Source organism: Cryptomeria japonica, chromosome 8 (assembly GCF_030272615.1).
Source record: "Cryptomeria japonica chromosome 8, Sugi_1.0, whole genome shotgun sequence".
In the NCBI taxonomy this organism is placed as follows: Eukaryota; Viridiplantae; Streptophyta; class Pinopsida; order Cupressales; family Cupressaceae; genus Cryptomeria; species Cryptomeria japonica.
In genome coordinates, this window is record NC_081412.1 from 653,234,320 (window position 1) to 653,248,568 (window position 14,249).

The window sequence follows — 14,249 nt, forward strand, 5'->3', positions numbered from 1 at the left end:
AAAATGCAAAAAATGAAGCCCAACGAGACTTGTCCACACACCCACAAGACTTTTTGGTGCAAGCTATGGAGTCATGAAGGATGACTCAACTTCTCAAGGTTGGTTCCATGGTTCTCTATCTTACAAGGTCCCTCAAACCAATTTCTCTGCTCTCAGATCACTGAGCAAAGTGGTTTAGGGATGAAAAATGCAAGAACGAGGGATGCTTTGGTTGATTTTAACATGAGAATGCAACCTATCTATGCATGATCCTACAAATGAAATGAACTAGATTATAAGATGACAAGATTAGTAGTGATACTATCCTAACATGATATACTTAGTTATATAGTTAAGCTATTGATAAAAGAAGCAATCTAAAATGATTATTAGATTAATTCTTATTTGCAAAGAGAGAGACTAAATGTGATAAAATTGAGCATAAGTATGATAATAAGAGCTTGCATATCTGAAAATAGAGGAATGAGAGCTCTATTTATAGCCAAAATAGGGCAATGGATGGCCATGATTGAAAGAGTTAATCAAGGGTTGAGTTTGAAAGTTGCTCAATCCATGTTCACAGTTTTTACCAATGAAATGGTGACAATTAGCAACATAGGGTTGGTTGAGAGGAGATGTAAGAAGCATTGAATGCTTGAGAAGACCTAACGGTTACCTTAGGGGGTAAGGGTTAAGGTTAGGTTAGGATTACCCATTGGATAAAGCTTTTACCCAAAGGATAAACTCTTGTGCAAAGGATTGAGGAATAACCATGGTCAAAGCAATAAATGCTTGATGAGACCCTTGGGTGACATGGAGGTTGAGTTTAGAGAAAGTCTTTAATCATGTTGGAGGGTTGAGTTAACCATTAATGGTTTGGAAGACTTTCAAAGTTAAGTTGTTGAAGCCTTTAATGGTTTTCAAAGACTTTGAGGGTTTGAGAAGTGACTTCCCCTTGCTTAGGGATGTGACAATATTTAGGAGATGGGTTAGGCTAATTTAGAAGTGATTAGAAGAGTTTAGAAGAGGGTTAGGAATAGGGTTTAGGAGGCAAGTGGGAGATGTAGGATTTTGCAAGTGGATGGAGAAATAATAGGATTTAATTGAAATAAAGTTAATTTAATTCAATTTGGTTGCAATTTGGGAAACTGAATAAATTAGATTTATTCAATTTAGGGTAAACTATTTAATTAAATTTGAATTTAATTAAAAACTGGATAGAAGGGATTTAATTGAATAAAATGATTTATCCCATTAAATGGTAAAAGAGGTTTAGTGAATTTAATTTAAATAAATTGAGTAATTTACTTAATTAAATAGAGGAATGTGAGTGATTCAATTAAATTGGATTTAATTAAATAGAGGAATGAACATAAGATATTCATTTAGGAATATTGTCATTTTTATATGTCTACATTTTGCCCCTCTTTGAAGTGACATGTGTGCACATGTTAATTCAAAGAAAATGATGTGTTGTTGTGATTTATGATCAATTTTTTTTTGTTTTTGTCGTTTTGAGATATGCCATGCTCCAGTTTTGATAATCGATGTTGATAATGCCCCCTCGGGAGATGAATCAAATTTTTTGAAAATTTAATTTAATTTGATAATTTTGTTTCCATTTAAAAATTTTGTCAATGTGGAATGTGAAAAGTTGATTCATCTCCCGATAAATAATGTCTGTTAGGGTTAGACGGAGACCGCGAGCAAGTTAGATGCCCCATCTCCAAACCCTAATTTCAATTCACCCTATAAAAGGGGAAAAGTGCATTGTTTTGTCTCATTTGTGCTTTGTTGACTTTGGAGAGAGTGATTTTTGGAGAGGAGTCAACATGCCGATTCCATATTCTACTCATCGATTTGAGAGCGTGCGGAGGTATCGGAGGCCCGCCGCATATGGACCACCGGTAAGTCAACCTTTTGACCCTTTTTGGATTTTTTATTTTGTTGTTTTTGGTACTTTTTTTGAATTTTCCATGTGGATTTTACGTTTTAGCACGTCACGTCGAAAGCGTAGCGCATACGAAAAATTTTGTAGCATGTAGGGTCCAGTGAATAGGGTAGCGTCCGAAATTATTAGGCTAGCGCATAGTTAGGTTAGGGTAGCGCTTCGGGATAGGTTAGCGCACCGGGTGCATAGGCTAGTGCAGAGGGTAAAAAAGGTAGCACGTAGAGTAAACCTAGCGCATAGGGCTTGTAGGAGGTCGCATGGGTAGGGTTAGATAGCATGTAGGTGTAACCTAATGCATGGGGTTAAATGCGTATCGCATGAAGGGGATAGAATAGCGCATAGGGTTTTTTAGAGGGTGCTTGCGAAGAAAAGGATAGCGCATAGGGTTTTCTTAGCTCATAGGGTTGGTCAGATAGCGCGTAGACAAAATAGCGTAGCACTTGAGATGCAGTTTGGTGCTTGGATAGGATAGGTTAGCGCATACAAGAAAATTTGTTTGATAAAGTGGGATTTTGTGAATGAGAAAATTTTGTAGATAATGTCAGGTTTGTCGGGATAAGTGATTTTTTTTTTTTGTTTGCCAGTTTCTGTGTCTGCTGGCTTTGATATGTCCAATATGAGTTCTGATACAACTTGATTTGTTTTGCGATGTTGTAAGTTGATAGTGATTTTGATATGATTTTGGATATTTTGTGGAACTTGATTTAAATGTGTTCAAAGTTTTCAAGTTTTGGATATGAATATGATTGATATGAATTTGTGGAGCTTGAGTTGTGTTACAAGCTGATATGGAACTTGAGTTGTGTTACAAGTTGATATGGAACTTGAGTTGTGTTACAAGTTGATATGGAACTTGAGTTGTGTTACAAGTTGATATGTTTATGAAACTTGAGTTGTATTACAAGTTGATATAATTTGATGGAGTGATATGATGTGAAACTTGATTTAGATTTGGTCAAAGTTTTCAAGTTTTTGAGATGATTTTGATTTTGATATCCATATGTTGATGAGGGACTGATATTTGGACTTGCATTGTGTTTGATAGGAGCGTCTTGGTGTAGTGCTGTCACGTGAGCGATTTCTGAGACCGTGGTCATTGATACCACGATTGACACAGGGAGACAGGGATATTATTGATAGGTGTGGTTTGACCTCTTTGCTAGAGATGCCTCGGTTTATTGTAAACCGGGGTTTGTTGACAACGTTGGCAGAGAGGTGGCATAGTGACACGAACACCTTTCATTTAGCTACAAGTGAGATGACAGTGACACCTAAAGATTGCTACCGGATTTTGCAGATTCCTATAGTAGGTGCACTGCTACCGTATGAGCAGACAGAGGAGGGTGGGACCGAGGCATTGTGCCATATTTTTTAGGATGATACCCTTTGCGGGAATGAGATCCCATGGTAGGAGTTTTTGGATTTGGATTATGCTCCCTTGCCATCAGTTCTAGCAGGTTTCATTGGTGGTTTTCTATGTCCCGACTGTAGGTCAAAGGTATTTTTCGTTGGATGGGGGTTAGTGTTGGAGGACATGGTGACGCAGGGTCGTCATTTTGCATGGGGATCAACTATGCTGGCCCATCTATATAGGGATCTTCATGAGGTAGTGTACCTTGGATACGACAGTCTATTAGCTGGTGTGACACTTCTCCAGGTATGGGCATGGGAGCATCTTCCTGCGGCTAGGCCATTGGCAGATAGGGATAGGCCTGTTGGATGTGCTTATGTATATGGATACAGGGGGATAGTTGTCCAGCGCAAGCTGGGCAAATTAGAGCATTGGAGGAGAGTACTGGATGACATTGGTACGGTCATCTGGCAACCATATACAGGTTGTGAGGTTTGGGCTGAGGATGGGATGAAGATGCCACATGTCTTCATGTCCTGATATCTGATAGGGTAGACGCCCTTTGTTATAGAGAGATTTTTGCATAGTCGGGTGCTGCGGTAGTATGGGCAGCGGCAAGGCATACCATAGGGAGCATGCCTATATGCTCGATGGATACAGTACATCCCAGATTGGGGTCCTACGATTGACAACACAATGACAGTAGATGAGTTCTTTCAGTTAGCCAGCTAGATTTGGGATTATGCCCCAGAGATCGTGGATGCAGGGATGACTCACGAGTTTGTAGGATTGTTCGCAGCATGGGCAGTAGCCAGGATATCTGATCCAATGGAGATAATTCTAGCATTCGATGATGATGAGGAGGTAGATGAGGGAGGGGGGATGGAGGAGGAGGGGATGGAGGAGATGATAGAGGAGGTGGGAGAGGTTAGTGAGCAGTTAGAGGGAGATTGGAGTTGAGGAGGAGAGGAGATAGGGATGGAGACGGTGGTCGGAGGGTGATACAGGCAGAGAGAGCTGTCCGGCGAGTGGTCTTGGATAGAGGGAGAGGGGGTTTGGCGATCAGAGTTGGAGAGGAGGAGCGGGTGGAGGAGGTAATAGAAGCAGTGGGAGGATATGAGGATGTGTGGAGACTAACTCAGAGGAGGAGATCAGATGTATTACCTCCGCCAACACTGAGGACAGGTAGAGGGATAGGGGGTACCCCTTCACAGGTACCCCTACAGATGTGGATTCCAACACATGTGGAGGATGAAAAGATTAGATCGCTGCAGTTGTCAGTGCAGTAGTTGTAGGCACAGATGCCAATGCAGCAGCATCAAATTACACAGCTGACCACAGAGTGTGATACTGAGATAGAGGGGTGGGGTTGAGCAAAGGAGCTCGCAGCGAGTTTGCAGAGAGCAGCAACAGGTGGTCTGATGAGAGACACCTTGAGAGAGCTTTCTTTGAGAGCCAAGGAGGTGGAGTATTACAGGAGACATTACGAGGATGCGGTGCCCAGGGAGCGCCAAGTGCAGAGTTTCACGCAGTCGAGATCGAGTCGATCTCAAGAGACTGGTTTGCGGTTAGAGAGCAGAGGCGTGACAGGGCCTTCGAGACATGATCCACTTGGAGATCCAGGGGTTGGGACATCTGCTATGAGACCGTCTCCCTCAGGAGATAGTCATACCTGAGAGACGTTGTCTCCATTGTATTTTTGATCATTGTTTTTGTTGTACTAGGCATAGACATGATAGATATTGTATGTTGATCATTTGTTGATATATATATATATATATACATATATATATATATATATATATATATATATATATATATATATATATATACACCATTTTCTTTGATCATGTGATGTGTTATGGACTTTGTAAAGCGGAAAAACCGAACCCTAGTTGTTCTCCCCTCCCCAACCCTAAGGAGAGAGAAGGGGGAGTCACTAGGGTTGATGGTTTTCACTTGGGAGAGACTTTACATTCAAAAGAGGGGTTGAAACCCACAAGATCCAATTCCATGCAATGCAAGATTGGATTCTATATGAGTTTCAAGGGTTAAGACATCAAGGATACCCTCTTTTGTAAAGAATGTAGATAGAAAGATTGAACTAGGAATGCATGTAAAGTAGGAAAGATTCGCTTATAAACAGAGATAGGGATATGGGATGAAGCTGCGGACCTGGAATTAGTAGTAAAATGTCGAGATGGTGTTGTTCTGCAAATTTGAGCGAAATTTGATGGGATGATGGTGCCCGGCGTGCACACGGTCCTCTGAAAAATCCGTGAAACGAAGGGGGATCTGTTCGTCTCTTGTTGTAAGAATGTTTGTATTCTTACATGCGAAGGTGTAATGTATGTAGTATGTTGTATGTTGTATGTGATCTCCTCTTCAATGGTTGAATCCTTGTCTTGAATGCAACACTTAGCCTTGAATGGAGACTTAGAATGCTCAATTGCTTGAAGGAATGCTTGAATGCTTGAATGTTTGAATGTTTGAATATCGCTTTCCCCTTTTGCTTGCATATGTCTTCCTTTTTTCGACCTCCTCAAATGGGAGAAGAAATGTAGTTTATATACTTGTCAATTAGGGCTGATAGACTAATTTTCCCAACCTTAGGCCGACCAGGAAACATTATTTTCCAATTTGCAAACTTAAAGACCCGATGCCCACAAGAGACCGGGCCCAAAATAGGGCCAGGGACTAGGGCGCTGGGCGCCATGGTCCTGGGGGACCAGGGCGCTGTGCGCCCTAGTCCTGAAGGACCAGGGCACTGGGTGCCATGGCCCCACCTCCAGGGACAACAGGGTGCAAGGAGGATCAGGCCAGGGTGCTGAAAAATGCAGTTTTTGATGTCATGAACAAGTTTCGGGGTCTCCATTCAGGTTCCGTGTTGCATCACCATCGTGAAGACCCAAATGCAGTTGAAATTGCAAGTGTCACAATTTTAGGATGCTACATTTAGCCCCCACTTTAGCGGGAGTATAAGCGTACGCTCATACTTCTGGTAAAGTACAAGGAAACAACATTGAAAAACTTTCACCACGTCAAGGAGGCAAGATACACCAAGCCCCCAGTGGACTAAGGATCTTACGACTTCGATTGACAAAGTAAAAGGGAAGATCACGAGGGAGAACCATGACTGTCAGTAGTAAGGTTCCCTCACAATGAGTCATGCAAGAAAGATATCAAAAATTTTCAAGGCAAAGCTAAATTTGTCAAGAAATTTTCAAGTATCTTGAAAAGATATGGACGGGATGTATGCCCCCCTACGTTAAAGCGATCACACACGCCTCACCGGGGGTGATTGCTTTAAGGTAGTGATACATATAAGAAATGAGAAAGGAGCACGTTATCACAAGGATTTAGCCCCCAAGTGTGAGATAAGCCCAAGGATAATAGACACAAAACACAAAGCACAAGGTGACTTCGCTTTCCTCGGGGTCAGTATGTTGTATGATAATTCATGTATATCATATGTATGTATGCATAATTGTTCTTCATTCCCCAATCAAGGAAGGTCACCTAGAAGAAGGGAACACATGTGTCTTTTGAGTCAACATGAGAGAGACCAAAAGAGATCTCAATGTTTTGCATCGTCCTCAAGTAGACAACACTAAGGACAACAAATAGAAGAATGAGAATAACACATAGAAGAAGTAACAAAAGAGAGGAGGAGAGAGTCTGCTATGCTAATGAACTAGTCTAGCATGTCATCTACCCCCCGATCTTACTGATCAATATTTTGGGAAGGTAGGAAACACGCTAGAGGAGGAACATCCAACACAGCAGATGGAGCTATCACAAGATCCAAACAAGGGCTATGTTCATGTTCCAAGCCATGTCGTTCTTGTCTAGGAGCTAGGATAAGTGCTTTAGAAAATTCGTTAGATAGATGGTTATCAACATCAACATATTCATATTCACTATCAGAATGAACAGGAGTAACATTTTCATCATGAATAACATTTTCATCTATATCATCATCAAGATTTATAAAAATAGGATCTTTAACTCGCACAGGATCAAGACCATCATGCATCTTATGTTTAGGAGATTTTGACTCAATCGTCGGCTGAGGAGAAAATGGAATAATACTGGCTGAAGGTGTTTTTGGGGATTGCAAAGTTTGAGAAGCAACTGCCTGAGCTCTAAGACGACGCTTTCGTCGACGTTCACGTGCAGAACGATTTCGTCTAGTCTTAGTAGGAAGTTGAGAAGATTGAGGAGGAGGAATGTTCTCATCCTTATCACTTGGGTGTTTAGGTTGTGGTCTCTTAGGTTGAACAATAGGAGAAGAGGAAGGTCTCTTCTCTCCATAAGAGGAAGGAGGAGAAACTGCTCCATATAAAGGAGGAATATTTGGTTTAGGAAGGAGACCAAGTCCATTATGACGAGGAGGTATAGGTCTACTTTTAGGAAGTTTATTAGATATAGGCATAGTCACATCCATAGGGATGGGTTGGGAATCTTCTTGAGGAAAGACATTAGTTTTATCTTTCAAAGGAAGAACTTCCTTCTCAAGAATGATAGGAATATCAAGTTTGGGTGTTCTAGGTTCACTTAGAGATAGGATCATGTCTTTTTTCCACTTTTGATAAGATTTGAAAAGATGATCACTTCGCGGAGGAAGAGATTGGAATTGTTTAGGCCACAAGTAATCAATAGGAACGCTAGAAGTTCTTTCAGCTGGTTTAAAGAGACTATGATTGACAGTAACAACTTCACCATTATGGGGAAATTTCAAACACTTGTGAATAGGAGAAGCAATAGCTTTCATGGAAGATAGCCAAGGATAGCCTAGCTTCACATGAAATTGTTCGGATGATTGAATAATAGGAAAGTCCACATCAAGGGATTTGTTATGGACCTCTATAGGTAATTTAATAGAACCAATTGCAGGAGAAGAAAATGCATCAAATAGTTTCACAACCACATTTGTTTCATCATAGATCACTTGATTCAATTGCAAAGTAAAAAGAAATTCTTCAGTAATGATATTAACCATACAAGAAGGATCAATAAGCACTCCACGACAAGGTGTATTCTTGACTTTTGCAACTATATATAAAGGACCATCAGGTGCCCTGACAGTTTCACTGCAATCAAATGTGATGGAAGGTTCTTTAGGGATTTTTTGCTGCTCTATAAAGTTAATCACATTCGGAGTCATGGACACAAGATCATCAGGTGAGACAGAGGAATCAGTAGTATCAATCGCATTAGAGGTATGAGAAGGTAATGGATCAGTAAAAATCTGAAGATTTTGGTTAGGAGGAGCTACAGATGTATTGCCTTTATCATTCACACCAGAAACAGAGATAGTATTATTATCAATCAAATCTTGAATTTTACCCTTTAAAGCAAAACATTTTTCAGTATCATGCCCAGGTTGATGATGAAATTGACAAAAAGATTTGTTATCAAAATAGGGTGAATTAATCTTTGCAAGATCTATTTGCCTTATAGGAGGAAGAGTAAGCACATTTTGTTCCAATAACTTATTCATAATACTATGTAATGATTCATTCAACGGAGTGAACTTTCTTTCTTTCTTGAAAAACTTAGAAATAGGAGGCACACCTGATGCCGCATTCACATTGTTGTTGATGATGTTTTCATTGAATTTAATGGACTCTCTATTCGGTTTAAACTTCCCAAATGGTTGTTGACTACTATCACCCTTATCACTCGGAGCCATAGGATTTGCTTGTTCCATTTGACTCACAGTCAGTTGATAATTGTGAAGAGTTGCGCACAACTATTGGAAAGAAGTAAACTCAGAAAATAGGAGTTTTTCTCTAATAACTTTTTGTAAATTAGAAATAAAGATTCTCTGAATGTCATTGTCAGGCACTGGAAAAGAAATTTGAGCATACAAATGCTTATATCTACCAATGAAATCAGTCACTTTTTCTTTAACACCTTGTTTACAATGCATTAAATCAATCAAAGTAACTTTAGGACTTATATTGTTTTGAAATTGTTGAATGAAAGCATTTGCAAGTTGTTCGAAAGAAGTAATAGAATAAGAAGGCAACGAGCAATACCATTGTAGGGCTTTATCTATTAATGTTCTAGTAAACAGTTTTGCAAGCAACCTTTGGTCATAAGCAAAATCAGTACATATTGTTTGAAAGGTCTTAACATGTGTTAGAGGATCACCCTTACCATTATAGAGCTCCAAATGCGGAATTTCAACTTGTTTAGGGGGAATAGCTTGAACAATGTCAAGATAAAGTGGGCTCGCCACATCAAATGTGGGCACACTAAACTTAGATTGATTCATAGAGGCAATTTGTTGCTGTAAAGAAGAGACAGTTTGTGCAAGATTGTTAATGGTCGCTTCAGTCGAAGAGTTCATATTAGATGTGTTAGATTGTGATGGAGGTGTTATGTTATTGAAAGAAGGTAGAGAGTAAGGTGGTGGGACACTATGATAGTTAGTCATAGGAGATGATTGGAAAGGAGGAACACTACAAGGAGGAATGGAAGGGTTAAATGAATTGCCCCCTTGCGTCATGTTCATTTGTGGAGATATAATACGAACACTCATTGAAGGAATGAATGAAGAAGTCGGATTGAATGAAGGAAGAGGGTTGATTGAAGAAGAGGGATTGCCCCCATGATTGGTGATCATAGGTGGAATATCTTGTATTGAAGTAGTCGTTATGTTTGATGTAAAAGTAGGTATACTAGCAATAGGAGTTGTCAAAGGAATAGAATGATTAACTTGAGTAGGAGGTTGTGTATAACCTAAGGTTTCAGCACAACTCTTCCTAGGCATCACATTTGAATCCACAATGTGTGCAATACCACGCAAAATATCAATTCCATTCTTATCACTTTGAACCATACGTTTTAGACCCTCAATTAATGAAAGAGATTCACTATCGGGGTATTCTTGAGACATCCATTGTCGAAAATCATCAAATTGGTTATCAAATTTTGAAAGTTGTTCTACAGAAACCTCATGGAGAGCTTCTTTATCATTAAGAGGATTAGAGGAATTACCCATGTCCTCGTTAAAAAGGCCATTCAAATTAGGCTCCATCTCCTCGGTAATTACACCTTGGAAAGACTTAATTCTAAGGCTTCGTCTAACGGGAATAGTGTAAGTAGGGCTTATTGGTGTAAAACTCATGCACTAAAGAAAGAGAGAAGATTTTGAATTTTAGAGGTAGCAAATTTCAATAAATTCAGCCAATCTCCTAGATTTAAGCTATTAAATACAGGTAGGACAATCTCCCAAAATTTCGGAAAAAATGTCTGGGACCGTGTCGAACGGAGTGCACACGGTCCTCGCAACTTTTTTCAAAAATTTCAGGGATGAAAGTTATGATGATTTTAAGGCTAATCTGAAAAAATTGAGTGATTTTAAGATCTGTAGATAGGCCAAATTAAAGTTGCAATCTCAAAATTGAACCCTACCAAGATTGTTGAAAAATGTAAAATTTGAATTTTGAAAAAGAGGGGGAAACTGAAATTTTGAATTTTATGATTTTAGAGGGAATGCTGAAAGCAATGCAAGTTTTGAAATTTAAAAGTTGACTCGATTTCATGCAAAATTTGAATTTGAAAGTGGAAATCAAGGTTGTTGCAATTAAACACTTAATTTCAAAAGTCACAAATTATAAAGATTTGAATAAAACACTGAAATTTCGAATGAATGCTAACACACTTTTCAGATTTAGGACTGTAAGAAACACAATTTTGATACAAATTTCAATTTCAACAATTTTTGAATGATTAGAATCCTCAATCCAAGCAATCGCTAGACCAACTTTGACTTTAATTTTGAAGGTGTTAAAATTGATAAAATCAGCCAAAATTCTGGATTTTAGCAGAAAAATACAGTAAGATCTAGCTCCCGAAATTTCAGAAAAAATGTCGGGGACGATGGCGCTCGGGGTGCACACGGTCCTCGCAACTTTTTTCCAAATTTTCAGGGATGAAAGATATTGTGATTTTATTGCGGAATCCAAAGTTACAGCCGATTTGGAGGTGTTTTGATTAGTGAAATTATCAGTCAAAGGTTGAATCAAGAAGGTTTTAAAAATTAGGGTTTTGACATTTAACCACTTAATTTTCAGAATTAAAGCACAAATATGAATTGACAATTTGCAATAGAAGGGTAGATCTAAAACAAGCATTAACAATTAAACATTTCACAAGTTTAATTACTTAAAAAGAAAATTTTAGGGTTTTTATGCAATCAACCTCCAAAATTTGCAAAAGATCAAACATGGAAATGTAATTAAGGAAACAAAATTTTCAGATCTAACCATTAATAATCAGAATGAGGATGTTCACGTCGGGTTCACCAAAATGTAAAGCGGAAAAATTGAACCCTAGTTGTTCTCCCCTCCCCAACCCCAAGGAGAGAGAAGGGGGAGTCACTAGGGTTGATGGTTTTCACTTAGGAGAGACTTTACATTCAAAAGAGGGGTTGAAACCCACAAGATCCAATCCCACGCAATGCAAGATTGGATTCTATATGAGTTTCAAGGGTTAAGACATCAAGGATACCCTCTTTTGTAAAGAATGTAGATAGAAAGATTGAACTAGGAATGCATGTAAAGTAGGAAAGATTCACTTATAAACAGAGATAGGGATATGGGATGAAGCTGCGGACCTGGAATTAGCAGTAAAATGTCGAGACGGTGCTGTTCTGCAAATTTGAGCGAAAGTTGACGGGACGATGGTGCCCGGCGTGCACACGGTCCTCTGAAAAATCCGCGAAACGAAGGGGGATCTGTTCGTCTCTTGTTGTAAGAATGTTTGTATTCTTACATGCGAAGGTGTAATGTATGTAGTATGTTGTATGTTGTATGTGATCTCCTCTTCAATGGTTGAATCCTTGTCTTGAATGCAACACTTAGCCTTGAATGGAGACTTAGAATGCTCAATTGCTTGAAGGAATGCTTGAATGCTTGAATGTTTGAATGTTTGAATATCGCTTTCCCCTTTTGCTTGCATATGTCTTCCTTTTTTCGACCTCCTCAAATGGGAGAAGAAATGTAGTTTATATACTTGTCAATTAGGGCTGATAGACTGATTTTCCCGACCTTAGGCCGACCAGGAAACATTATTTTCCAATTTGCAAACTTAAAGACCCGATGCCCACAAGAGACCGGGCCCAAAATAGGGCTAGGGACCAGGGTGCCGGGTGCCTTAGTCCTGAAGGACCAGGGCACTGAGCACCATGGTCCCTTCTCCAGGGACAGCAGGGTGCAAGGAGGATCAGGCCAGGGTGCTGAAAAATGCAGTTTTTGATGTCATGAACAAGTTTCGGGGTCTCCATTCAGGTTCCGTGTTGCATCGCCATCGTGAAGACCCAAATGCAGTCGAAATTGCAAGTGTCGCAATTTTAGGTCGCTATAGATTTATGCTTTTTATATGCTTGTGCTTATTCTATGATGATGCAATGCTTAGATAGATGTATGGGATGTGAATGCATGATGTTATGAGATGTATCTTGAAAATGAGATGTATGATATGATATTCTATGAGATGTATCTTGAAAATGAGATGTATGATATGATATGATGTGAGATGTATCTTGAAAATGCAATTAATTGTAAAATGATATGCAACTAATTGTTTTTGAGCATCCTCATTCTGTATTTGTCATCCGATATAGCCACTTGTTATTTGCTTTTGATATATGTATCATCATTGAGCCTTGATTGATCTTGGGATATGTTGAAAATTTATACAAGCATAATCATATAATTGAACCATGATGACCTGAGAAAAATTTACATGATGTTTGATTTTGCATGATAGCACAAGCGTCAAGGTATAATTGAACTAGGACGACCAGAGTGCGGATTGCATGTAAACAGACAAGATTAAACCATTTGTATGCGTAAAGTGGAATCATGTCTTCAGTGATGTGTTTTGAATTACGTCTTGAGACAAGTATCTACACAGTACAAATGATCGCCTTGCAGACAGAAGACTAAAAAATATTGGAGTTTCCCGATGTTCTCTAGCTGTGAAGCATTGTGGAGAAAATTTAGAGAATCCAATAATTCAAAAAGTTCAAATGCAAAAATAGTAAAAACTTTATGTAAAATGCAACATGTGATACTTCAAAAAATCATCCATCATATTTCTTTTGTGATTCTTTGTTTGAACGATCAATGTTTTGCTTTGTGATTTGCGTGAGCCTTTGGTTGTTGGATATGATGTTTTGAGTTTTGCAAATAGTCTTGACGGTTTGAACATGCTGCAAGTTTTTGGCAGTTATTGCCCCTAGCTAAGTGTACCTCTTGATGTGGGTATGTACAGTGATTACCAAGCCATGGTGAGATGTGGTGAAAGGCTAGATGGATAAATCAGGATAGTGACTACTCTAAGTATGTCCTGAATGGATATTTATGATAAAATGTCGGGTGATGGCTGATAGTGCTTTACTGTGGAGATAAGGATATGGACATAGATAGAGGAGCTGTTCTTTCACAATAGCTCCTATTACCAGGTTTTCACCAATTGCTTTTATTGTACCTTTTTATTTTCTTTTTCTTGATTTTTTTATTTTTTGACTTTTTCTGTGCATTAGACTACTCAAGTGTAGTATCTCTTCACATGGATGCTATTAGTTGGTTCGTCGAGCACATCTCCTTCTGAAGTTGTTAGCTGATAAGTGCCTGATCTATAGACTGATATGATGACATAGGGACCTAACCAGTTAGGTTCAAATTTCCCTTTCTTTTCTCTATCTTGTTGATTTCTAGGATTTTCCTTGAGTACTAGGTCACCAACCTTAAAAATCTTGGGAATGACTTTATGGTTGTAGCTTCTGCACCTACATTGTTGATATGCTTTGAGATGAGTGTAGGCATGTTGGCGTCTTTCATCTAGAAGTTCAAGTTCTTGCAGTCGGTTAACTCAATATTCTTCATCTGGGATTAAGCCTTTCAAAGAGACTTTGAGAGAAGGGATTTCTACCTCTAGGGGTAAAATAGC